The sequence below is a fragment of the Erinaceus europaeus genome, chromosome 8, assembly GCF_950295315.1.
Source record: "Erinaceus europaeus chromosome 8, mEriEur2.1, whole genome shotgun sequence".
Lineage (NCBI taxonomy): Eukaryota > Metazoa > Chordata > Mammalia > Eulipotyphla > Erinaceidae > Erinaceus > Erinaceus europaeus.
Window position 1 is genome coordinate 115959241 of NC_080169.1, and position 24912 is coordinate 115984152.

Consider the following 24912-nt stretch of genomic DNA (forward strand, 5'->3'; position numbering starts at 1 on the left):
GAGACAGTCAGAAATCAAAAGGAAGGGGGATATGGGGGGAGAGAAACAGAGACATCTGAAACACTGCTTCACTACTTGTAAAACTTTCCTTCTGCAGCTAGGGATTGGGGGCTTGAACCCAGGTCCTTGCACATTGTCATGCGTACACTCAGCCAGGTGTGCCACCACCTGGTCTTAAAATCCTGTTTACATCATATTTTGATATGTGCACAATATATATATATATATCCAAAGCAAAACTTCATAAATTTATCACATGTTACTGGTTATATAAAAAGATGTTTGTGCCTGAGGCACCTAAGGCCACAATTTCAATCTCCAGTACCACTGTCGTCCAGTAAAGCAGAGCTGAGCTGTGCTCTGGTAAAAGAAAAGAGATTGAAGTGAGAAATCTGTGGTCCAGTAGGTGGTACAGTGGAGAAAGCACTGGACTACCAAGCATGAGGCTCTATGTTAAGTCCCTGATAAAACAAGTGACAGAGTGATGCTGATTCTCCCTCTCCCCCAGTCTCTCTCTTTACCTCTCTCTCTTCTTTTCTCTTTCACAAACAAAAAGGTAAATAAGTAAAATCTTTTAAAAATTCTAAGCATGAGAAAGACTTGTATTTGAAAGATAGAAACTAATGGTGTCAAGAGTTATAGGATTATATATAACTTGAGCATAAAGATGTCCAAATTTGTTGGCAAGTTGTATGGGGATATGAAAGAAGAAAAGAAGCTAACTCCCACTTTATTTCTTTTTCTTTTCTTTTTTTTTAAAATAATTTTTATTTATGAAAAGGAAACATTAACAAGACCATAGAATAGAAGGGGTACAATTCCACACAATTCACACCTCTAGAACTCCGTATCCAATCCCTCCCCCTGATACCTTTCCTATTCTTTAACCCTCTGGGAGTATGGACACAAGTCATTGTGGGATGCAGAATGTGGAAAGTCTGGCTTCTGTAATTGCTTCCCCATTGAACAGGTCCACCCATACTCCCAGCCTGCCTCTCTCTAATGTAAGATTTTTTCAATTTGATAAGATAGAGAAAAAATGAAAGGGAAAGGAGGGAAATAAAAAGAAACAGAGAAAGGCAGCTGCAGCATTGCTTCACTGCTCTGGAAGCTTCCACCCCTTTAAGGAGGGCTGGGGATTTGAGGCTTGAAACCAGGCTGTTGTGTGTAATAACACATGCTTTCAGCTGACTGCACCACCACTTTGCACCCCCCAATTCCCATTTTCTATTTTCTATTATTCTATTATTTTTGAATATCAAAATACATATGTAATTTGTGGAGTTTGGCCTTCAAATATGCTTGATTTCACTGCTCCCAGGCAGTTTGTTTTTTTTTCATTCAGAAAGAGAGAGAATGAAACAGAGACACAGGCACACAGAGAGGGTGAGCCACTACCTGGCTCTAGAGCTTCCTGTGCCCCATGGAACTGATATGTGAGGCTGGGACTCAAACTTGGGCTGTTGGCATGACAAGGCAAGTGTCCTACCCAGTGAGCTATCATTCCATCCCAATTCTGTATAGTTTTCTGCTTGTTTATTGCATTTATTGACTATTGGAATTGGCACTATGGCATCAAGTCAGGTGGTAACATACCTGGTAGACTGCCCATGTTACAATGCACAAGGACCCAAGTTCAAACCCCTGCACTCACCTGCAACGGAAAAGCTTCATGATTTGTGAAGCAGCTCTCTCTCTCTCTCTCTCTCTCTCTCCCTCTCTCTCTCTTTCTCAATATATATCTTCCTCCCCTCTTCTTTCTCTCTTTGTCTCCATACAAAATGAATAAGTATATAGAAATATTTTTTAATTTATAAAAAGGAAACATTGGCAAAACCATAGGATAAGAGGGGTACAACTCCACACAATTCCCACCACCAGATCTCCATATACCAACTCCTCCCCTGATAGCTTTCCTATTCTTTATCTCTCTGGGAGTATGGACCCAAGATCATTGTGGGATGCAGAAGGTTGAAGGTCTGGCTTCTGTAATTGCTTCCCCACTGAAATGGGCATTGACAGGTCGATCCATACTTTCATCCTGACTCTCTTTCTTTCCCTAGTAGGGAAGGGCTCTGGGGAAGCGGAGCTCCAAGGCACATTGGTGGGGTTGTCTGTCCAGGGAAGTCTGGTTGCAAACTACTAGCATCTGGAACCTGGTGGCTGAAAAGAGAGTTAACATACAAAGCCAAACAAATTGTTGGACAATTATGGACCTAAAGGCTGGAATAGTGAAGGTGAAGCTTTGCGGGGGGGGGGGGTCCTCCATTCTGTAGAGAAATAATTTTTTTATAGAATTAGAAATATTTTTTATAGAACTAGAATTCCATGAGAGGAGAAACCTTATCCTTTTAATAGCTAGGTTCAAGCCATTTCGACTATTCTGACACAGACAGATGCTTATACATATTTCCAGTGTGAATAAGTGGAAGGGAAATAATCTGACATCTACTGAGTCATTAATATATTCCTGCCCTTCACTCTTGGTTGATTCCCACTCCTTGGAATCTGTTTTGAGAGACTGCTTGCAAACAGAAAGACTTAGCTTCACAGATACTCCACCAAACAGCTGATTCTCACACTGGAATATCAAACATATCCTGTTTAACAGGAAGACAATTTTGGTCATTTCCCCAAAAGGCTTCAGGAAGATTTTCCCAACTTGGGAGCTGGATGGTACACAATGGTAAGTGCTCTCTCTGACAGAACTTCAGCACCAAGAAACCCACAGACCTGTGGGCACAAGGTTATGGCAGCTATGTGGAAGGGTTATGAGAGTTCACTTCAAATCAGGCATTCTAATTGCAACTCTTCAAATCTCCAGGGCTCAATTAAAAAAATTTCCCAGCAAGCTTGGAATCAGTTCCTGGGGCCTCATTATTGTCAGCTCTCCTCACTCTAGGCCCGTGTGGAGGAAGTTAAAGAAAAGAAGTGACTAAGGGAGGTAGTGGTAGCATGGCGGGGGAGGGGGTTGTATAGGATGGAAGAATCCTTTGGGAAAGTGGGAACAGAATTATAATTAAAACCTAGCTGGGCAATTTGCACATAAAAGAATTTAGCTCCTGAGTAGGAGAGGGTAGCTCAAGAAAATGCTTTGGGAATATGGCTTTGTTCTGTTCCTCAGAGGCTCCAATTGCAGCTGCCAATGAAGTGGAGCTCATGAAAGATACTCTGCTTCCTGTGGGAGCCCATGCTGTGTGCACAAATATATATATATATATATATATATATATATATATATATATATATATATATATATATTCTCTCCTTTACAACTTTACCAATTAGTGAAACTTACATTTATTCTTCTGACTGCTGGAAAAAGTACATATAACATAGCCTTGCCTTTTCTCATTTAACCAAAAAAGAATTCTTTCCCCCTTTCAGATTTGTACAATGGAATTCTGAGTCCTAGTTGGACAATGCAATTCTTAGTTCTACTATCAAGCTCAAGTACGTTTATTCCCAAGACAGATACTTTCTAAACTCAAATGTACTCAGAGTTCTTGCTTCCTTGTTGTGCAAACACAGAAAATGATGACCAGAGAAAAACACAAGGTAGTGGAAAAAGAAGAGAATGAGTTATTCTATGATTCCCATTTCTGTTTGGTCTGTCCTGTTCTGTAATGTGGGCGCTCAACCAGGTGCGCCACCGCCTGGCCCCAGGTTTGTCCTATTCTGTGGTGTTTACTATTCTTTTTTTGTCCTGGATTAAATTTTGACTCACACTTAAAACTATGTGCAATGTAGTGGTTATGCACTGGGGAAAATGACACAATAAGGTAAAATGATTATGAATTTCAGTTTTAGACATGCATACACAGCACGTAGGTACTATCATTCTTTCCCCACTTCTTGACTTTAAAACTATATTAGGTGGGATGCAAAGATGTAGGTCACTCCAAGCCAAATAAAAACTAAAGCAAGGGAGATAATGCTGCTATTTTTTGGGGGGGGGTTCCTAGAAATTTGAAGATCAGGTTTGCCTGAGGTTGATGTCTATTATAACATGTCTAGTCGGCATTCAAGCAACAGAAAAGGAAATTTAGGCTAATTTCTACAGGAGAGAATTTTACTGGGAAATTATTTGATAACTCTCATAAACATTATGAATATGTCACATCTCAAATACTTCTTCTCCCATTCCTCTAAATCTATCTTATTTGGAATTTTAAAAAAATAATGTATTTTATTTCATCTCATTTCATTTTACTTTGCTATAACCAAGACTTCACTGCTACAGGATGACTTTCATAGATAGATAGATAGATAGATAGATAGACAGATAGATAGATAGGGAGACAGAGACAGAAAGGGAGAAAGGAAAGTCAAAGAGACCACAGCACTAAATATTCCTCCATCATGGTAGAGGCTGGACATGATGCTGGGTTGCACACATGACAATTCAAGTGACTGATTTTGCCAGCAAGACCCCCACACTGCTAAGTTGGGATTTGATTCATCTATGTCACCAGCACCAAATATACAAGCTCAGTATCATTTCCCGTGAAAACTAACACCATTTTTTTTCTCCCCCTTCTCATTTTACTTGACTTTTTCATAAGCATTCAATAACTTAGGACTGACATTTTTTTCTTTCACACAGTTTCATGATAATATAGGGTTTTCTCTTAAAGGATTTGTTCTTTAGATCTTTTTCACTTACTTCAAAATATTGGCTTGAAACTTTCTACATGTTCTTCTTAGGTAAATTCATTTTGGCCTAAAGTTTTAAAATATAAACTCTGGTGAGGTCTGCTTTTATATTCTCAAGCTTACCTCTACTCTGAAATCTAGACTCTTTTATCAACCTTCCTGTCTCATATCTCCTCTGAATTCTATAGTTTATGCCTATAAAGTCTAGACCCATACATCAAACTGTCTCTCTGATGTCTTTTCTTAATTTCACGCTCTTATTTCCCACTCTCTCAGTTCAAGGTATGAGAAACACTTGGGGATCCATCCTGGAGCCAAGGTGTCATTGTTCGCTCATTATCTATCTCCATCATATCCAAGTCACTCATGAAGGCTGCTGGGTTTACCCCTGCACCATTATTTCAGATCAGAGTATCTGAAAATGATGACCATTTTGTCTCTGGCTTTCCAGTGTGTCATTTTCCTACCCTTTTGTCTTAATGGATTCAGAAGTAGTCTTTCTCCTACAAAAGTTATGCTGAATTCAGCACTAAGACTGAACACTTGAATTTAATGTGAGTTTTTTCCAATTGTCTACTAATTAGTTAAATATATATATATTTATTTATTTTGCTAAAGATTTCAGGTAGAGATATAATTTATTATGGGAAGTTCCTTTCTGCCTTTCTGTGTTGCAAACAATTAAATATGATTGGGTCTGGAATTTTTTCAGATACTCTCTTGGCATGATCCTGAAGTTTTATAATCAACAAATTCAGTGAACTTATTAGGCATGCTATAATTACATCATCCTTGCAATTTATCTATTCCCCCAATCTCCTAGTACTTCCACTGAACTCAAAGAACTCCTCTGGGCCCTTTTGTTCTGAAAAGTATGTTGCATTAGGCATATTTTGGCTTTCTTTTACTGCATGATATCATATCCCTGGATCTTTTCAAAGAAGCCTGCCTCTGGTTTTCCAAGGCTGTGTTAAGAGGTTTAGCTAGAAGTTGTAGTGGTTTACATTCAATATGTATATGTATGAAATTATCTCCTTAAAATCTTCCTTTTTAATTTTTTAAAAATTATCTTTATTTTCTTATTGGATAGAGATAGCCAAAAATAAAGAGAGAAGAGGGCAATGACAGGGAAAGAGACAGAAAGAGAACCGCAGCCCTGCTTCACCACTCTCAAAGATTTCCCCCTGCAGGTGAGGACTGGGGGCTCGAACACAGGTCCTTGCACATTGTAATGTGTGCACTCAACCAAGTGCACCACCACCTGGCCCCAAGTGCTTTCAATTTTGTAAAACCCTGTTAAATTACTACTGAAAAGGGTAAGAAAAGAAGTAGGTGGGATATGGAACTCTGGTGGTGGTAATTGTACAGAATCATACCCTTCTTATAGTCTCCTTTAAATCAATAAAAAATAAAATCAATTTTAAAAAGAAGAAGTAGGGAAGATCTTGTGCTTTTAGATGTTTAGGGCTGATGAGGAAGAAGTTGAACCTTTGCTTAGTGTGCCATCTTGAGGCCAGTCAGGAAAGAACTCAGGCTGCTTGGAAGGTATGGTATGGAGAGAAATATTATTTTAACTTAGGGGTATGGCCTTGACCCAGAATTTAACAGCATAGGTTAGAACTGTGCAGAACAGGAGAGGAGAGGGGGAAATTCAGATTAAATAAGAATCTCTTCAAAATAAATGTTGGCTGAAGCTCAAGAGAGGAGAGAGAAGTAGGTATGGCAAGAAGTGAAGACAGGGGGACCTAGAGGGTCATTGAATTGCTATATGGAAAACTGAGAAATGTGAACAGGGGTAGATGGCATAATGATTAATGCAAAGAGACTCTTACTCCTGAGGCTCCAAAGTCTCAAGCTCATGGTGAATTCACCTTCTTTACCCCATCTTGGATGGAGCTAGAAGATATCATGTTAAGTGAGATAAGTCAGAAACAGAAGAATGGGAGTTCCAGGAAGATGGCGGACTGAGAAGCTGCTAGCCGCTGAGCTCCGAACACATCTCCTGGAACAGTAGGATTTTCTGCCTTTAGCAGGCCAGCCAATAAGGGGTCATAGCGGTGACAAGGAGATAACTATAACTTAATTTGGGTTAAGAATTAGAGTAGGGGAAAAAATTCTTTTTTCTTCCTTTTAATTTTCAAGCATACCTCCTTCCCCCCCCCCATAAGCAGTCTCTGGGGACCAGCTCATAGCAGGATACCCCACACCACCAAACAGGGTGCTTTTTTGAATTCACTGATACACATTTGGGAAGTTCCTTGCACTGCTCTTTAGTTACAACTCTTTTTCTTATCTTCTCCCTCTTCTCTCTCTTGTCTCTCTCTCTCTCTCTCTCTCTCTCTCTCTCTTTTTTAATCTTGTCATACACTTCTTCCTTCTTCTTTGCCTTTCTGAATTTGTGAATTACTTTGGGGAAGAAATCTGACTCAGAGTGGACTCTCTATGTGTGTATCTCTGCTCTAGTTCCCTTTCCCCTCTTGTTACCCCTAGAATATACAGTGGATAGTAGATTTGCATAACTGTCTATTCTTGCTATCCTCTCTTTCTTTTCTCTTTCTTCACTGGGATTTGGTTACTATTTTTTCACAGACTGGAGAAATTGTTTGGCTAACTGGTAACGATTAAACTACTTCAATACTTATTTCAGTTGCTACTGTAATTCCGGAGGTTGTTGAGTGCAATTGTCATAAAGGTATTTAGTACAGTGTTACTTGTACTCAAGACACAACAACTGAGGAACAACAGAGCATAAAAAAAGAGAGAAACACATAAATAAAAAAATGGGTAGATCAAAAACAAATAAAACTGCTACTCCAATGAATGAAGACAAGAGCCCAGAAGAAACTACAAATCAACCAGAAGTAACCATAGATAAGAAAAGTATGCAAGCAATAATAAACTTATTAATCACAGAAATGAAAACAACATTGGAGGAAAGGAATGACAGTATTAAGGAAACAACAGTTGAGACCCCCAAGGAAAATACTGATTATCTTGAGGCAATTAGAGAACTGAAAGCTGAAAGAGCTGTAATGAAGAAAGAAGCTGAGGCAAGGGAAAGCAGACTAACAGAAGCAGAAAACAGAATTAGTCAGACAGAGGATGAGTTAGAGAAAACAAAGAAAGAGGTGAAAGAGCTTAAAAACAGATTGAGAGACACTGAAAACAACAACAGAGACATATGGGATGATCTCAAAAGAAGTAACATTTGTATAATTGGCCTGCCAGAGGAAGAAAGAGAGGAAGGGGAAGCAAACATTCTAAAGGAAATAATACAAGAAAACTTCCCAGACCTGAATAACAGAAAGGATAGAACAGGGTGGGGGGATGGATCAGAAAACATAACCCAACCATATGCTGCTTGCAAGAATCCCATCTGTCACAAGATAAACACAGACTTAAAGTGAAAGGATGGAAAACTATCATACAGGCTAACGGTCCACAAAAAAGGGCAGGAACAGCCATTCTCATCTCAGACACGATAGATTTTAAATTAAATAAAGTAATAAAAGATAGGCAAGGACATTACATAATGATTAGAGGATCAATCAGCCAAGAAGACTTAACAATTATTAACATCTATGCACCCAACGAGGGACCATCTAAATACATTAAGCATCTACTGAAAGAATTTCAAAAATACATCAATAGTAATACAATAATAGTGGGAGACTTCAATACCCCACTCTCACACTTAGACAGATCAACAAAGCAGAGAACCAATAAAGATACAAGAGAATTGAATGAAGAGATCAACAGACTAGACCTCTTGGACATTTTCAGACTCCTCCACCCCAAAAAACTGGAATACACCTTCTTTTCAAATCCACATAACACATACTCAAGGATAGACCACATGTTAGGCCACAAAGACAGCATCAATAAATTCAAGAGCATTGAAATCATCCCAAGTATCTTCTCAGACCACAGTGGAGTAAAACTAACATTTAACAACAAATGGAAAATTATTAAAAGACACAGAATTTGGAAACTAAACAACATGCTCCTTAAGAACCACTGGGTCAGAGATTCACTCAAGCAGGAAATTCAAATGTTCCTGGAAACAAATGAAAATGAAGACACAACCTATCAAAATATTTGGGACACAGCTAAAGCAGTACTGAGAGGGAAACTTATAGCCATAGAATCACATATTAAACACCAAGAAGAAGCTCAAATGAACGACCTTACTGCACACCTAAAGGACTTAGAGGAAGAGGAACAAAGGAACCCTAAAGCAACCAGAAGGACAGAAATCACTAAAGTTAGAGCAGAAATAAACAACATCGAAAATAAAAGAACCATACAAAAGATCAATGAAGCCAAATGTTGGTTCTTTGAAAAATTAAACAAAATTGACAAACCCCTAGCCAGACTCATCAAACAAAAAAGAGAGAAGACTCAAATTAATAAAATTGTAAACAATGCAGGAGATATCACAACTGACACCACAGAAATCCAGAGAATCCTGCGAAACTTCTATAAAGAACTATATGTAACCAAGCTAGAGAATCTGGAAGAAATGGAACAATTCCTAGAAACCTATGCACTTCCAAAACTGAAGCAAGAAGAACTACAAAATCTAAATGCACCAATCACAGACAAAGAAATTGAAACCGTTATTAAGAATCTCCCCAACAACAAAAGTCCTGGACCAGATGACTTCACAAACGAATTCTACAAAAGTTTCAGGAAACAGTTAATACCCATACTTCTTAAGCTATTCCATAAGATTGAAGAAACAGGAATACTCCCTTCCACCTTTTATGAAGCCAACATCACCCTGATACCAAAAGCTGATAGGGACAGAACAAAAAAGGAAAACTATAGACCAATATCTCTGATGAACATAGATGCCAAAATATTAAACAAGATCTTGGCCAACCGGATACAGCAACACATCAAAAAGATTGTTCATCACGACCAAGTGGGATTCATCCCAGGAATGCAAGGCTGGTTCAACATCCATAAGTCAATCAATGTCATTCACCACATCAATAAAAGCAAAGCCAAAAACCACATGATTATCTCAATAGATGCAGAGAAAGCCTTTGACAAAATCCAACACCCGTTCATGCTCAAAACTCTACAAAAAATGGGAATAGATGGGAAATTCCTCAAGATAGTGGAGTCTATATATAGCAAACCTACAGCCAACATCATACTCAATGGACAGAAGCTGAAAGCATTCCCCCTCAGATCGGACACTAGACAGGGATGTCTACTGTCACCGTTACTCTTCAACATAGTATTGGAAGTTCTTGCCATAGCAATCAGGCAAGAGAAAGAAATCAAAGGAATACAGATTGGAAAGGAAGAAGTCAAGCTCTCACTATTTGCAGATGATATGATAGTATACATAGAAAGACCTAAAGAATCCAGTAGAAAATTACTGGAAGTTATTAGGCAATATAGAAAGGTATCAGGCTACAAAATCAATGTACAAAAATCAGTGGCATTTCTTTATGCAAACACAAAATCTGAAGAAGAAGACATCCAGAAATCACTCCCATTTACTGTTTTAGCAAAATCAATCAAATACCTAGGAATAAAGTTAACCAAAGAAGTGAAAGACTTGTATGCTGAAAACTATGAGTCGCTACTCAAGGAAATAGAAACTGATACCAAGAAATGGAAATATATCCCATGCTCATGGATTAGAAGAATAAATATCATCAAAATGAATATTCTCCCCAGAGCCATATACAAATTTAATGCAATACCCATCAAAGTTCCACCAAGCTTCTTTAAGAGAATAGAACAAACACTACAATCATTTATCTGGAACCTGAAAAAACCTAGAATTGCCAAAACCATCTTGAGGAAAAGAAAAATAAATGGAGGCATCACACTCCCAGACCTTAAACTATATTATAAAGCCATCATCATCAAAACAGCATGGTACTGGAACAAAAATAGGTACACAGACCAGTGGAACAGAATTGAAAGCCCAGAAGTAAATCCCAACACCTATGGGCATATAATCTTTGATAAGGGGACCCAAAGGATTAAATGGAAAAAGGAGGCTGTCTTCAATAAATGGTGCTGGGAAAACTGGGTTGAAACATGCAGAAGAATGAAATTGAACCACTTTATCTCACCAGAAACAAAAATAAACTCCAAATGGATCAAAGACCTAGATGTCAGACCAGAAACAATCAAATACTTAGAGGAAAACTTTGGTAAAACAGTTTCCCACCTACACCTCAAGGACATCTTTGATGAATCAAACCCAATTGCAAGGAAGACTAAAGCAGAAACAAACCAATGGGACTACATCAAATTGAAAAGCTTCTGCACATCCAAAGAAACTATTAAACAAACAGAGAGACCCCTCACAGAATGGGAGAAGATCTTCACATGCCAGACATCAGACAAGAAACTAATCACCAAAATATATAAAGAGCTCAGCAAACTTAGCACCAAAAAAGCAAATGACCCCATCCAAAAATGGGCAGAGGATATGAACAAAACATTCACCTCAGAGGAGATCCAAAAGGCTAACAAACATATGAAAAACTGCTCTAGGTCACTGATTGTCAGAGAAATGCAAATTAAGACAACACTAAGATACAACCTCACTTCTGTAAGAATGGCATACATCAAAAAGGACAGCAGCAACAAATGCTGGAGAGGATGTGGGGACAGAGGAACCCTTTTACATTGCTGGTGGGAATGTAAATTGGTCCAGCCTCTGTGGAGAGCAGTCTGGAAAACTCTCAGAAGGCTAGACATGGACCTTCCATATGATCCAGTAATTCCTCTCCTGGGGTTATACCCCAAGGACTCCACAACACCCAACCAAAAAGAGGTGTGTACTCCTATGTTCATAGCAGCACAATTCATAATAGCTAAAACCTGAAGCAACCCAGGTGCCCAACAACAGATGAGTGGCTGAGAAAGCTGTGGTATATATACACAATGGAATACTATGCAGCTATCAAAAACAATGAACCCACCTTCTCTGACCCATCTTGGACAGAGCTAGAAGGAATTGTGTTAAGTGAACTAAGTCAGAAAGTTAAAGATGAGTATGGGATGATCCCACTCATCAACAGAAGCTGACTAAGAAGATCTGAAAGGGAAACTAAATGCAGGACCTGATCAAATTGTAAGTAGGGCACCAAAGTAAAAACCCAGTGGTGAGGGGTAGACATGCAGCTTCTTGGGCCAGTGGGGGGTGGGAGTGGGCGGGAGGGATGGGTCACAGTCCTTTGGTGGTGGGAATGGTGTTTATGTACACTCCTAGCAAAAGGTAGACATATAAATCAGTAGTTAATTAATATGAGAGGGGAAAATCAATTGTATGTCTCAAAGTTTCTCAAAACACAAACTGAATCTTTTTAATATATAGGCTGTGTATTTGATATGCGGACTCTCTCAAAAGCCTAGACCAAGTAGATTAGAAGCATCCAATAGCACAGCTATATACAAGATACTGGATACTGTACAGCAAACCATACAAAGGGACTTTTCAAAGTTAACCCAATTAACAAATAATGTGATGATAACATTAACTATCGATTGTCTTTTGGAACCCTAAGACAGCAGGAACCTCACATCTCCACTATAGAGCCCCTATTTCCCCCAGTCCTGGAACCCTTGGATAGGGCCCACTTTCCCATATGCATCTCCCAATCCAAACCAAATAATATTGCATCTGCCGATCACAACCTAACCAACGCAACGATTGCCACCTCAACATGCTTCACCTCAGACTGTGTCCAGAGACTTCTCGTGTGGAATGACAACTCTTCAGCTTCATTACTCGGGTGAGACCTTTCCTTTTATAGTACACTCTAATTTCATCTCAGGTAGTTCACTTTCTAACAAAGTCCCATAACCTAGATATACACCAGTTTCTGTGAGAGAGAGCTTATGTGCACACGTATCCATAAACTACTGCAAAATATATACCTGAAAGCAGAAGTATACTAGAGTTTGCAGTGAGTACCTCCCTAACCCTTCCTCTCCACTATTCCAAGCTTGGGATCCATGATTGCTCAACAAATTGTTTGGCTTCGTATGTTAACTCTCTTTTCAATCACCAGGTTCCAGATGCCACCAGGATGCTGGCCAGGCTTCCCTGGATTGAAGACCCCACCAATGTGTCCTGGAGCTCAGCTTCCCCAGAGACACACCTTACTAGGGAAAGAGAGAGGCAGACTGGGAGGTATGGACCGACCAGTCAACGCCCATGTTCAGCGGGGAAGCAATTACAGAAGCCAGACCTTCTACCTTCTGCAACCCTCAACGACCCTGGGTCCATGCTCCCAGAGGGCTATAGAATGGGAAAGCTATCATGGGAGGGGGTGGGTTATGGAGATTGGGTGGTGGGAATTGTGTGGAGTTGTACCCCTCCTACCTTATGTTTTTGTTCATTAATTCTTTCTTAAATAAAAATTTTAAAAAAAAAGAAACAGAAGAATGAATATGGGATCTCACTCATAGACAGAAGTTAAAAACAAGATCAGAAGGGAAAACTCTAAGCAGAACTTGGAGTGGAGTTTGTGTATTGCACCAAAGTAAAAGACTCTGGGTGGGGGGGAAGGTTCCAGTCCTGGTACATGATGGCAGAGGAGAACCTAGTGGGGGTTGTATTGTTATGTGGAAATATTATGCATGTACAGACTATTGTATTTCACTGTGGATTGTAAACCATTAATCCCCCAATAAAGGAATAAAAAACATAGAAGGGAAGACAGAGACTACAACAATGATAAATTTTAAGGAAATTAACTGAAAGTTTATCATTTCTCTTGAATGCTTCCATCTGCCTCCTCCTCTACACGAAAGCACAGAAAACATTCTCATAAGTACTGAATGTATAAACTAAGTGAAGAGCAGACCCATGGAGGTCATCTGGTCTGTGAATTCATGTGAAAAAAAGTATGTACCCACATGCATCCCTGTGTTCCCAGGTGATTTATTCACAATTCCCAAAGGGTGGAAACAACCTAAATGCTCATCCACAGATTAGTGGGTGAAGAAATGATGGGACAAATATTCAATGAAATGCTGCAATTAAAAAGTTGATGTTGTGTCTTTCAGAACAAAGTGTATGGAACTGGGAGTGAATATGCTTAGTGAAATAAGGACATTAAATATGACTGATGAATCATAAGCCCTCTTGTGGGCTTCTCCAGAACCTTCCCCCCACTGTAGATCAGCAATGGTAGGGACTGTCCCACTCTCCAAAGGGAGGCTGGATCAACCTACTCTGTCACTTGAGGAATACTGGCCCTGAATTAAATGCAATCTAGAATGTGCCCAGCTGTAAACATGAACTGTGAGCTCAAACTAATAGGAACTCAGAGGTTATACAGGCTCTTGTGCTAAATATAATTATATATATATGGGCCCTAGGTAAAATCTATGGGGTAAACAGTTAATGGTAGTTATATACTTTTCTCATGTTTGGTAGCTACTCTATGCCCTGATCCAGTTTTCTAGACATATTCTCAACTCTGACACCATCTTCCAGACAATATTTTTTAGTCCACCTGCATGTTAGGTGTCAGGCTCAAGCAAAAATTACTAAAGTCATGGATCCCTTGGAACATACCTAAAAGTAGACTTCCTAGCTTCTTCCCACACAAAGACCACTAATTTCTTCTGCTCTATTCCTACCTTTGGGTTCTCGTTTATTAAACAATTTGTCCTGCTTTATATCTTACTGCCTTTCAGCCATCAAGCTACTGACACCACTATGATATCACCTTAACTTCCTTGGGCAGATGATCTCACCAAATGTGTCCCAAAGTTTCACCTCTCCAGTGCTCTGCCCCACTAGAGAAAGACAGACAGGCTTAGGGTATGGATCCATCTGCCAATGTCCATGTCCAACAAAGAAGCAATTACAGAAGCCAGACTTTCTACTTTCTGCACCCCATAAAGAATTTTGGTCCATATTCCCAGAGAGATGAAAAATAGGGAAGCTGGGGGCGAGGTCAAGATGGTGACTTTGGAGCCGCAGCTGCTGTGAGCTCCAAGAGGCAACAACTTACAACCCGGAATCCACTGGATCTGGTAGGATATTGGGCTTTCTGTAGGAGGGTGAACACAGGCCGGTCAGAGTGACACCAAAATGCAGTCCCCTAACTCTCTATTGGGCTGACAAACAGAGGTCTCAAAGGGACAAAGGAAAATCCTTTGATTATTTCTGACCTCACCTTCCCCCCACCCCAGTACCTGCCTGCAGGGGCAGTGCAGCCACTCCTAGAAGGCTCCCTGGCTGAGCTGTTTTCTGTACCAAGATTCCTGGCTCACCCAGGGTGTCATTCCACGCCTCTTCCTTTAACTTCTCTCTCTTTTTTTAAGTGTCTGGAGCTCTATTTGAGTGGCAAAATACCTGACCAATCAGAGCCTCATACCTGCCTGGGAAAGACTAACTGGAGGGATTTTTTTTTTTTTTTTTTTAGGATACTTCTTTCAGTTGACTGTATTAGCTCAGGCTGCCTGCAGCCAATAGAGCAGTCCAAGCTGCAGACTGACTGTTAGGTGTTTTCTACTCTATTTTATTTTATTTTATTACTACTATTATTATATACATGTGTCCCTTTTCCATCCATCTTTTCCAGGTTGACCATTGTTGTTTTTTCTATTGCTAGGTGACTGGGTGTCTGATTCATTGTTAGAGGAACTTGTTTCTCTATACTTCTCTCCACTCTCTTTTTTCCCTCCTCCTAGCTAATTAAAAAAAAAAACAAAAAAAAAACTGTTCCCTTTCACTGCTCTTCCTTTTCTTTCTTTATTTCTTCCTTCCTTCCTTTTTTAAATTCTTTTCTTCCTCCTTTTGTTTTCTGAATTCACTGATACTCACTTGTGAATTATATTAGGGAATAAATCTGACTCAAAGTGGACTCTATGTGTGTGTTTCTTCTCTACTTCCTTTTCTCCCCTTTCTATCCCTAGGATTTATAGTGGACAGTAGATTTACATAATTATCAATTCTTGCTTTCCCCTTTTTTCCTGTCTCTTTCTTTTTCTTTTGTTTGGTTGCTATTTTTTCCTGGACTGGAGGTGTCGTCTGGTTAAATGGTATTGGTTGAACTGCATCAATACTTGCTTCAGTTGCTATTGTTGTAATTTCTGAGGTTGGTGACTGCACTTGTCATAAAGGTCTTCAGTATAGCATGGCTTGTACTCAAAACACAACAACTGAAGAATAACAGAACAGAAAAATAAAAACCACGTCAATTAAAAAAATGGTTAAATCAACAGCAAATAAAACTGCTACACAATGAATCAGGACAGGAGCCCAGAAGAAACTCCAAATCAGTCAGAAGTAACCATAGATAAGAAAAGTATGAAAACAATATTAAACCTAATAAGCACAGAAATGAAGACAACTATGGAGGAAAGGGCTATCAGAATTAGGGAAACAACAGAGGAGAACCTCAAAGAAAAATACAAGCTACCTCAAGGTAATTAGAAAAATGAAAGCTGAAATAGCTGAGCTAAAAAGCCAACTAGCAGAATAAGCTAATACTATAACTGAACTGAAGACAGAAGCTGAGGGAAGGGAAAGCAGGCTAACAGAAGCAGAAAAAAGAATTAGCCAGACAGCTCAAAGAGATTGACAGACACTGAAAACAATGACAGAGACATCTGGGATGATCTCGAAAGAAGTAACATTCGTATAATTGGCTTACCAAAGGAAAAAAGACAGGAAGGGGAAGTAAATATTGTAGACGAAATAATGGAAGAAAACTTCCCAGATCTGAACAACAGAAAGTATATTAAGATTCAAGATTTCAGAGAATCCCAAAGAGAATCAACCCAGACCTGAAGACACCAAGACACATCATAGTTACAATGAAAAGAAGCAAGGATAAAGAAAGGCTCCTAAAGACTGCAAGAGAAAAAAAGAAGTCACATACCAGGGAAAACCCATAAGACTATTAACAGACTTCTCCACTCAAACTCTAAAAGCCAGAAGAGAATGGCAAGATATCTATCGAGCCCTGAATGAAAAAGGGTTTCAACCAAGGATGACATATCCTGTTAGATTTTCATTCAAACTAGATGGAGGGATCAAAACCTTCTCAGACGGACAATAGTTAAAGGAGGCAACCATCACCAAGCCTGCCCTGAAAGAGGTACTAAAAGACCTCTTATAAACAAGAGCATCACTATAATACTTGCCATGTATCAGAGCAAATAAAGAATTGTTGAATAATAGCACTACAAAACATTCAATCCATAATATCAATAAATGTCAACGGATTAAATTCACCCATTAAAAGGCACAGAGTCAGATGATGGATCAGAAAACACAACCCAACCATATGCTGCTTGCGAGAATTCCATCTGACCCAACAAGGCAAACACAGACTTAAAGTGAAAGTATGGAAAACTATCATACAGGCTAATGGATCACAAAAAAGGCAGGAACAGCCATTCTCATCTCTGTCACCATAGACTTTAAATTAAAGAAAGTAATAAAAGATAGGCAAGGTCATTATGCAATGATTAGAGGATCAATCAACCAAGAAGATTTAACAATTATTAGCATCTATGCACCCAATGAGGGCCGATCTAAATACATCAAACACATACTGAAAGAACTACAAAAATACATCAATAGTAATACAATAATAGTGGGAGACTTAAACACCCCACTCTCACACTTAGATCAATGAACCAGAGAATCAACAAAGAAACAAGATAATTAAATGAAGAGATGGACAGACTAGACCTCCTGGACACTTTCAGAGTCCTTCACTCCAAAAAACTGGAATACACATTCTTTTCAAATCCACACAGCACATCCTCAAAGATAGACCACATGTTAGGCCACAAAGACAGTATCAACAAATTCAAGAGCATTGAACTCATCCCAAGTATCTTCTCAGACCACAGTGGAGTAAAGCTAAGATTCAACAACAAACAGAAAATTACTAAAAGTCACAAAATTTGGAAACTCAACAACATACTGCTTAAGAACCACTGGGTCAGAGAGACACTCAAGTAAGAAATTCAAATGTTCCTGGAAACAAATGAAAATAAAAACACAAGTTATCAAAATATTTGGGACACAGTATAGAGAGGGAAACTCATAGCCATACAATCACATATTAGAGAACAAGAAAAAGCTCAAATAAACTACCTTACTGCACGCCTTAAGGACTTAGAGGAAGAAGAACAGAGGGACTTGAAAGCAACCAGAAGGACAGAAATCATTAAAATTAGAGCAGAACTAAACAACATCAAAAATATGAGAACCATACAAAAGATCAATGAAGCCAAATGTTGGTTCTTTGAAAAATTAAACAAGATTGATAAACCCCTAGCCAGAATCAATTTTAAAAAAATGGAGAAGACCCAAATAAATATAATTGTAAATGATAGAGGAGATATCACAACAAACACCACAGAAATCCAGAAAATCATGTGAGACTTCTAGGAAGATCTATACGCCACCAAGCTAGAGAATCTGGAAGAAATGGAAGAATTCCTGGAAACATATACCCTTCCAAAATGGAATCAAGAAGAACTACAAAACCTAAATGTACCAATCACAGACAAAGAAATTGAAACTGTCATTAAGAATCTTGCCAACAACAAAGTCCTGGACCAGATGGCTTCACAAACGAATACCACAAAACTTTCAGGAAACAGTTAGTACCCATACTTCTAAAGTTCTTCCACAAGATCAAAGAAACAAGAACACTCCCTTCCACCTTCTATGAAGCCAACATCACCCTGATACCAAAAGCAATAGGGACACAACAAAAAAGGAAAACTACAGACCAATATCTCTGATGAACATAGATGCCAAAATATTAAACAAGATCCTGGCCAACCAGATACAGCAGTATATCAAAAAGATTGTTCATCATGACCAAGTGGGATTTATCCCAGGAATGCAAGGCTGGTTCAATATGTGTAAGTCAATCAGTGTCATTCACCACATCAATAAAAGCAAAATCAAAAACCACATGATTATCTCAATAGATAGAGAAAGCCTTTGACAAAATCCAAGACCCATTCATGCTCAAAACACTACAAAAAATGGGAATAGATGGGAAATTCCTCAAGATAGTGGAGTCCATATATATATATAGGTCCATATATATGTATGTCCATATATATGTAGGTCATATATGTATATATATGACCTACAGCCAACATCATACTCAATGGACAGAAGCTGAAAGCATTCCTCCTCAGATCGGACACTAGACAGGGATGTCTACTATCACCATTACTCTTCAACATGGTATTGGAAGTTCTTGCCATAGCAATCAGGCAAGAGAAAGAAATCAAAGGAATACAGATTGGAAAGGAAGAAGTCAAGCTCTCACTATCTGCAGATGATATGATAGTATACATAGAAAAACCCAAAGAATCCGGCAGAAAATTACTGGAAGTTATTAGGCAATATAGCAAGATGTTAGACTACATAATCAATGTACAAAAATCAGTGGCATTTCTTTATGCAAACACAAAATCTGAAGAAGACATCCAGAAATCACTCTTGTTCACTGTTGCAGCAAAATCAATAAAATACCTAGAAATAAACCTGCCCAAAGAAAAGAAAGACTTGTATACTGAAAATTATGAGTTACTATTCAAGGAAATAGAAAATGATACCAAGAAATGGAACAACATCCCATGCTCATTGATTGTAAGAATAAATGTCATCAACATGAATATTCTCCCCAGAGCCATATACAAATTTAATGTGATACCCATCAAAGTTCCACCAAGCTTCTTTAAGAGAATAGAACAAAAATTACCATCATTTATCTGGAACCAGAAAACACCTAAAATTGCCAAAACCATCTTGAGGAAAAGAAACAGAAATGGAGGCATCACACTCCCAGATTCCAAACTATATTATAAGGCCATCATCATCAAAACAACCTGGTATTGGAACAAAAATAGGCACAAAGGGCAGTGGAACAGAACTAAGCCCCCACACTCATGGACATCTAATCTTTGATAAGGGGTCACAAAGTATTAAATGGAAGAAGGAGACTCTCTTCAATAAATGGTACTGGGAAAACTGGGTTGAAATATGCAGAAGAATAAAACTGAACCACCTTATCTCACCAGAAACACAAATCAACTCCAAATGGATCAAGGACATGGATGGTAGACCAGAAACTACCAAATACTTAGAGGAAAACATTGGTGGAACACTTTCCCACCTAAACCTCAAGGACATTTTTGATGAAACAAACTCAACTGCAAGGAGGACTAAAGCAGAAACAAACCAATGGGACTATATCTGTTGGTTAGTTGCCACCTCCCCCTGGCTTCTGCTTAACCATATGCCTATATAGGGATTTTACTGATCCAAAGCTTTGGTTTATTTACATAAATCACTTTTACATAAAGGACTGCTCTAGGTGACTGATTGTCAGAGAAATGCAAATTAAGGCAACACTAAGATACCACCTCACTCCTGTAAGAATGGCATACATCAAAAAGCACAGTAGCAACAAATTCTGGAGAGGCTGTGGGGACAGAGGAACCCTTCTGCACTGCTAGTGGGAATATAAATTGGTCCAGCTTCTGTGGAGAGCAGTCTGGAGAACTCCCACAAGGCTAGACATGGACCTTCCATATGACCCAGTAATTCCTCTCCTGGGATCCCAAGGATTCCATAACACCCAGTAATTCCTCTCCTGGAATCCCAAGGATTCCATAACACCCAACCAAAAAGATATTTGTATACCTATATTCATAGCAGCACAATTTATAATAGCTAAAACCTGGAAGCAACCCAGGTGCCAAACAACAGATGAGTGGCTGAGAAAGCTGTGGTATATATACACCATGGAATACTATGCAGCTATTAAGAACAATGAACCCATGTTCTCTGACCCACAGAGCTAGAAGGAATTATCTTAAGAGAGCTAAGTCAGAAAGATAAAGATGAGTATGGGATGATCCCACTCATCAAAAGAAGTTGAGAGAGGATAACAGAAAGGGAAACCCAAAGCAGGATCTGACTAAATTTGGAGTAGGGCACTAAAGTAAAAACCCTGGGTAGAGGGTGAGGGTGGATGTTCAGCTTCATGGGACCCGGGGGGGAGGTGTGGGGGAAGGGGGGTGGGATGGAACACAGTATTTTGGTGGTGGGAATGGTATCTATGCACACTCGTGTTAATTTGTAGCCATATAAATCACTATTATATGAGAGGGGGAAAACTGACTGAATGTCTCAAACTTTTTAAAGCACAGACTGAGTCTTTTTAATATATAGGCTGCGTCTTTGAAATGCTGACCCTCTTAAAAGCTTAGTCCATGGAGAACAGAAGCAACTGGTGGCATAACTATATAACCTCTGCATCCCTGTAGGTCTGAGCTCACATTCTGTGGTCATGGCTAGGAACATTCCAGGCCACACTAGTTTAGGGACCCATCTTCCTCGAGTAGTAGGTAGAGTATGTTGTCCAACCTCCCTTCGGAGAATGGAACATTCCCTGCCATCATGGATTGATATTAAGAGCAAGGTCCTATAGGGACCACAAAGGGGTCCATTATGTTGTTCCTGATAGAGATGACCAGTGACAGTGGTGAGAAGGATCTGTTAGAGGTCTAGGCCTATCATGTCTGTGTGAGAACCCCAGGACTCCCTGACTAGGCCCCCAGGTGATGGGGTGACCTGGTAGTGACTAAAGAGTCATTATTATAGTATGCCAGTCTCTTGCCCTTATTCAGCTTTTATAGTCCTTACTTTGTCTGACGCAGTTAGCTTTGGAGTTATTGAGGGCGTGTAAGTGTAATAGGAAGTAGATGAGGAGTATCTACATCTAAGTAGAAACTGTTCCATTAGGTACTTTAAGGTGTCTTTTTAGTTCTACTTGCTTGCTTCATTTATTGACTCACTGTAGAGCATTGTGCACTTTTGCTTTAAGGTATATATTTCCCCCTAACTTATAGATACATGTACATATGCCCTATCTCATGGGCTCTGGTCTCTATCTAGGTTTTGAGGTTTTGTTAAGAAGTGTGCCACTTGAAGTGGAGTTAAGGAGTCCTATGAGCTAGGAAAGGTCTCACCAGAGTAATGAAGCTGAACAGTTGACATTCCATGCCTAAAATCTCTGGACAGTTTGAATTGAAACATGCTGAGATGGTACTGGTTGTTTTTTTTTTTTTTTTAATCTCCCTTTCTATCTCACCCTTCCCTCTTGACTTCTCCTGTCTCTATCAAAATAAATCTTTTAACTAATTAATACACAAATATACTGTTTAAATAGATCATTTAAAACATAATCCCTTAAGAGACTGACATATTTTAACTATGACTCTTTAGTCACTATCAGGCTACCTCATCAGCTAGGGCCCTAGTTGGGGAGTCCTGAGATTCCCAAACAGACATGATAGGCCTAGACCTTGAATAAATCCCTCTCCCCAATATTACCAGTCATCTCTATCAGGAAAAACACAATAGACCCCTTTGTAGGATCCCATAGGACCTTGCCCTCAACATGGATCAACAACTGTAGAGAATGTTTCATCCTTTGAAGGGAGGATGGACAATATACTCTATGCTCCACCTGAGGAAGATGGGCCCCCAAATTGGGGCAGCTTAGAATGTTCCTACTCATGACCACAGAATGTGAGCTCAGATCTACAGGGATGCAGAGGTCACAGAGGCTCCTAAGCTGAATATGGGCCCCAAATGACATCAAATCGATGGGGTTTATAGTCATCAATATTTATACACCTTTCCCATATTTGGGAGCTACTCTCTTCCCTGATCCAGCTTTCTGGTCCTTTTTCCAGCCATGGCATCATCTCCCTAGACAATAACTTGGATAATCCACCTGCATATCAGATTTCAGGCTGAGGGAAAAACAAAACAAAACAAAACAAATAAACAAATAAACTAGTATATTCATGGACCCTTTGGAATATAACTAAAATAGGCCTACTAGCTATTTACAAAATGGAGACCCCCCAACTCTTCATCTGAACTATTCCAGCCTTTAGGTTCATAATTACTCAACAACTTGTTTGACTTTATATGCTAATTCTCTTTTCAGACATCAGGTTCCTAGCATGATGCCAACCAGACTTCCATGGACAGATGACCCCACCAATGTGTCCTGGAGCCCCACTTCCCCAGAGCCCTACCCTAGTAGGGAAAGAGAGAGAGTAGCTGGGAGTATGGATTGGCTTGTCAATGCTCATGTTCAGTGGGAAAGCAATTACAGAAGCCAGACCTTTCACCTTCTGCACCCCATAATGACCCTGGGTCCATACTCCCAGAGGGATAAGGAATAGGAAAGCTCTCAAGGGAGGGGATGGGATATAGAGTTCTGGTGGTGGGAATTGTGTGGAGTTCTACCTCTCCTATTGTATGGTTTTGTCAATGTTTCCTTTTTACAAATAAATAAAATAAAATAAAATAAAATTCTCCCTATTTTGATGGGAAATCTAGCTACTTCGTACTGCATGTTCTTCTCCTCTGAGCTTCCTTTATGGTTCTTAGAAAACCACTTCTGGGAACCACATCCAGACTAAAGAATTCTCTGTGACAACAGCTGGGTCATACAGCTCAGCTCAATTCTGGCATTGTCTCCCTAGTCATGTCAGATGCCACAGAAGAAGAAAAAGGAGTGGTCTGGGAGGTGGCACAGTGGATAAGGCATTGGATGCTCAAGCATGTGGTCCTAAGTTCAGTCTTCAGCAGCACATCTACCAGAGTGATGTCTGATTCTTTATCTCCTCCTATCATTTCTCATGTATAAACAAATAAAATATTTTTAAAAGAAAAGAAAAAAAACATTCAGTTCCACAATGATACCATTTATACATGTGTACACACACACACACACACACACACACACACGAGGGCCCAAGATATTTAATGGAGAACGTAGAGTCTATCTTAAACTTGGAACATGCCAGACAAGGAAAAAGGAACATGAACTCAGACTGGGCCCTCAACTCCAGCCACCTCTCCTAAGGAAGCATTGTCTTAGGGGGAGGCAGGGGCTAGAGGAGACTCAGGAATCAGGTGGGGTAAGGGGAGAAGTGAGAATTAGGGTCAGAGGAGGAGTCTAGATTTCAATGGAGGAGTCTATGTCAGGGGAGAGGGAGTTATAGTCAGGAGAGGATGACAGCAGGGACAGGGGGAGGCAGTAGACAGGGCACCTAGCACCATGGAGGAAGGCCACTGGCAAGATCAAAATCACTGAAGGTGGTGCAGAGATATGGGGAGAGGTAAAGGAGAGGGCTCTTAGAAAGAAACTTCAGTGAGCAAGATTTGATGAGAAGAACAAGGTTAAGGAGGGAGGGCAGCTATCCAAGGGTAAAGATGGCTTGGACATAGACCATTTGCCAGTTTGGTGAATGAAGAGATTTTGTGATATAAAATGTCAGGAATGGGCCGGTGGAGGTGCGCCTGGTTGAGCACACATTACAATGTGCAGTATCAAGACTATACTTTCAGGGGTCATTTCTATAGTTTGTTACAATGTGCAAGTATCATGTTTGAATCCACAGTCCCCACCTTCAGGGGGAAAGCTTTACAAGTGGCGAGGCAATGCTACAGGTGTCTGTCTCTCTCCCTCTCTATTTCACCCTTCCCTCTCAATTTCTGCTGTCTCTCCAATAAATAAATATATATAGTAAAATACATATAGCAATATATATATATATATATATATATATATATATATATATATAGAGAGAGAGAGAGAGAGAGAGAGGGAGGAAGGTTATCAGGATCAAGTGTTCCAAATTCAGGCATGGAAATGGTCTAGTCAGTGTTGTGGCCAGGCTAATGTTGAGAGACATGTTAGAGGTTTTACTTTTATATCTTTTGAAAGGTCGAGTTTTACCAGGCTTTTACAAAGACAACCTCAAGGGAAGGGGCTGGGAATGGAATTTTTACTCCCCACATTAAAGAAACAAGGGGAGTAGGAGTAGACTAGTGTGAAAAGTTGTACACTTTCTCCAACAGGATTCTTTTGCAACTATATGCAGTAAAGATGATGTTTTCATGGAGTGCGACTGTGCATGCAGTGGTGGAGGTCTGAATGTTTGAGGGAGAAAATGATAGAAATCAGAACTCCACCCCGGTCCCCACTTGGGACATCACCCAACCAATCCCACAAGGCTCTGATGCTTTTCCCTTTTAGTCCTCAAATGAAACCTGAAGACATATTTTCTGTCTTCAGACCAGTAATGTGCAGGGGATCTCTGAACACAAGAGAACACAGAGCAAACGTTATAGAGCATTTATTGGAATAAACAAGAAGTAGTCATGGGAGACAAGCTGACCAA

General features: G+C 39.6%; 1 pseudogene; it reads left to right on the plus strand.

The window, feature by feature from the left end:
- Nucleotides 1–24060: 24060 nt before the first annotated feature.
- On the plus strand, nucleotides 24061–24147 carry LOC132539993 (small nucleolar RNA U3; annotated as a pseudogene).
- Nucleotides 24148–24912: the final 765 nt, after the last annotated feature.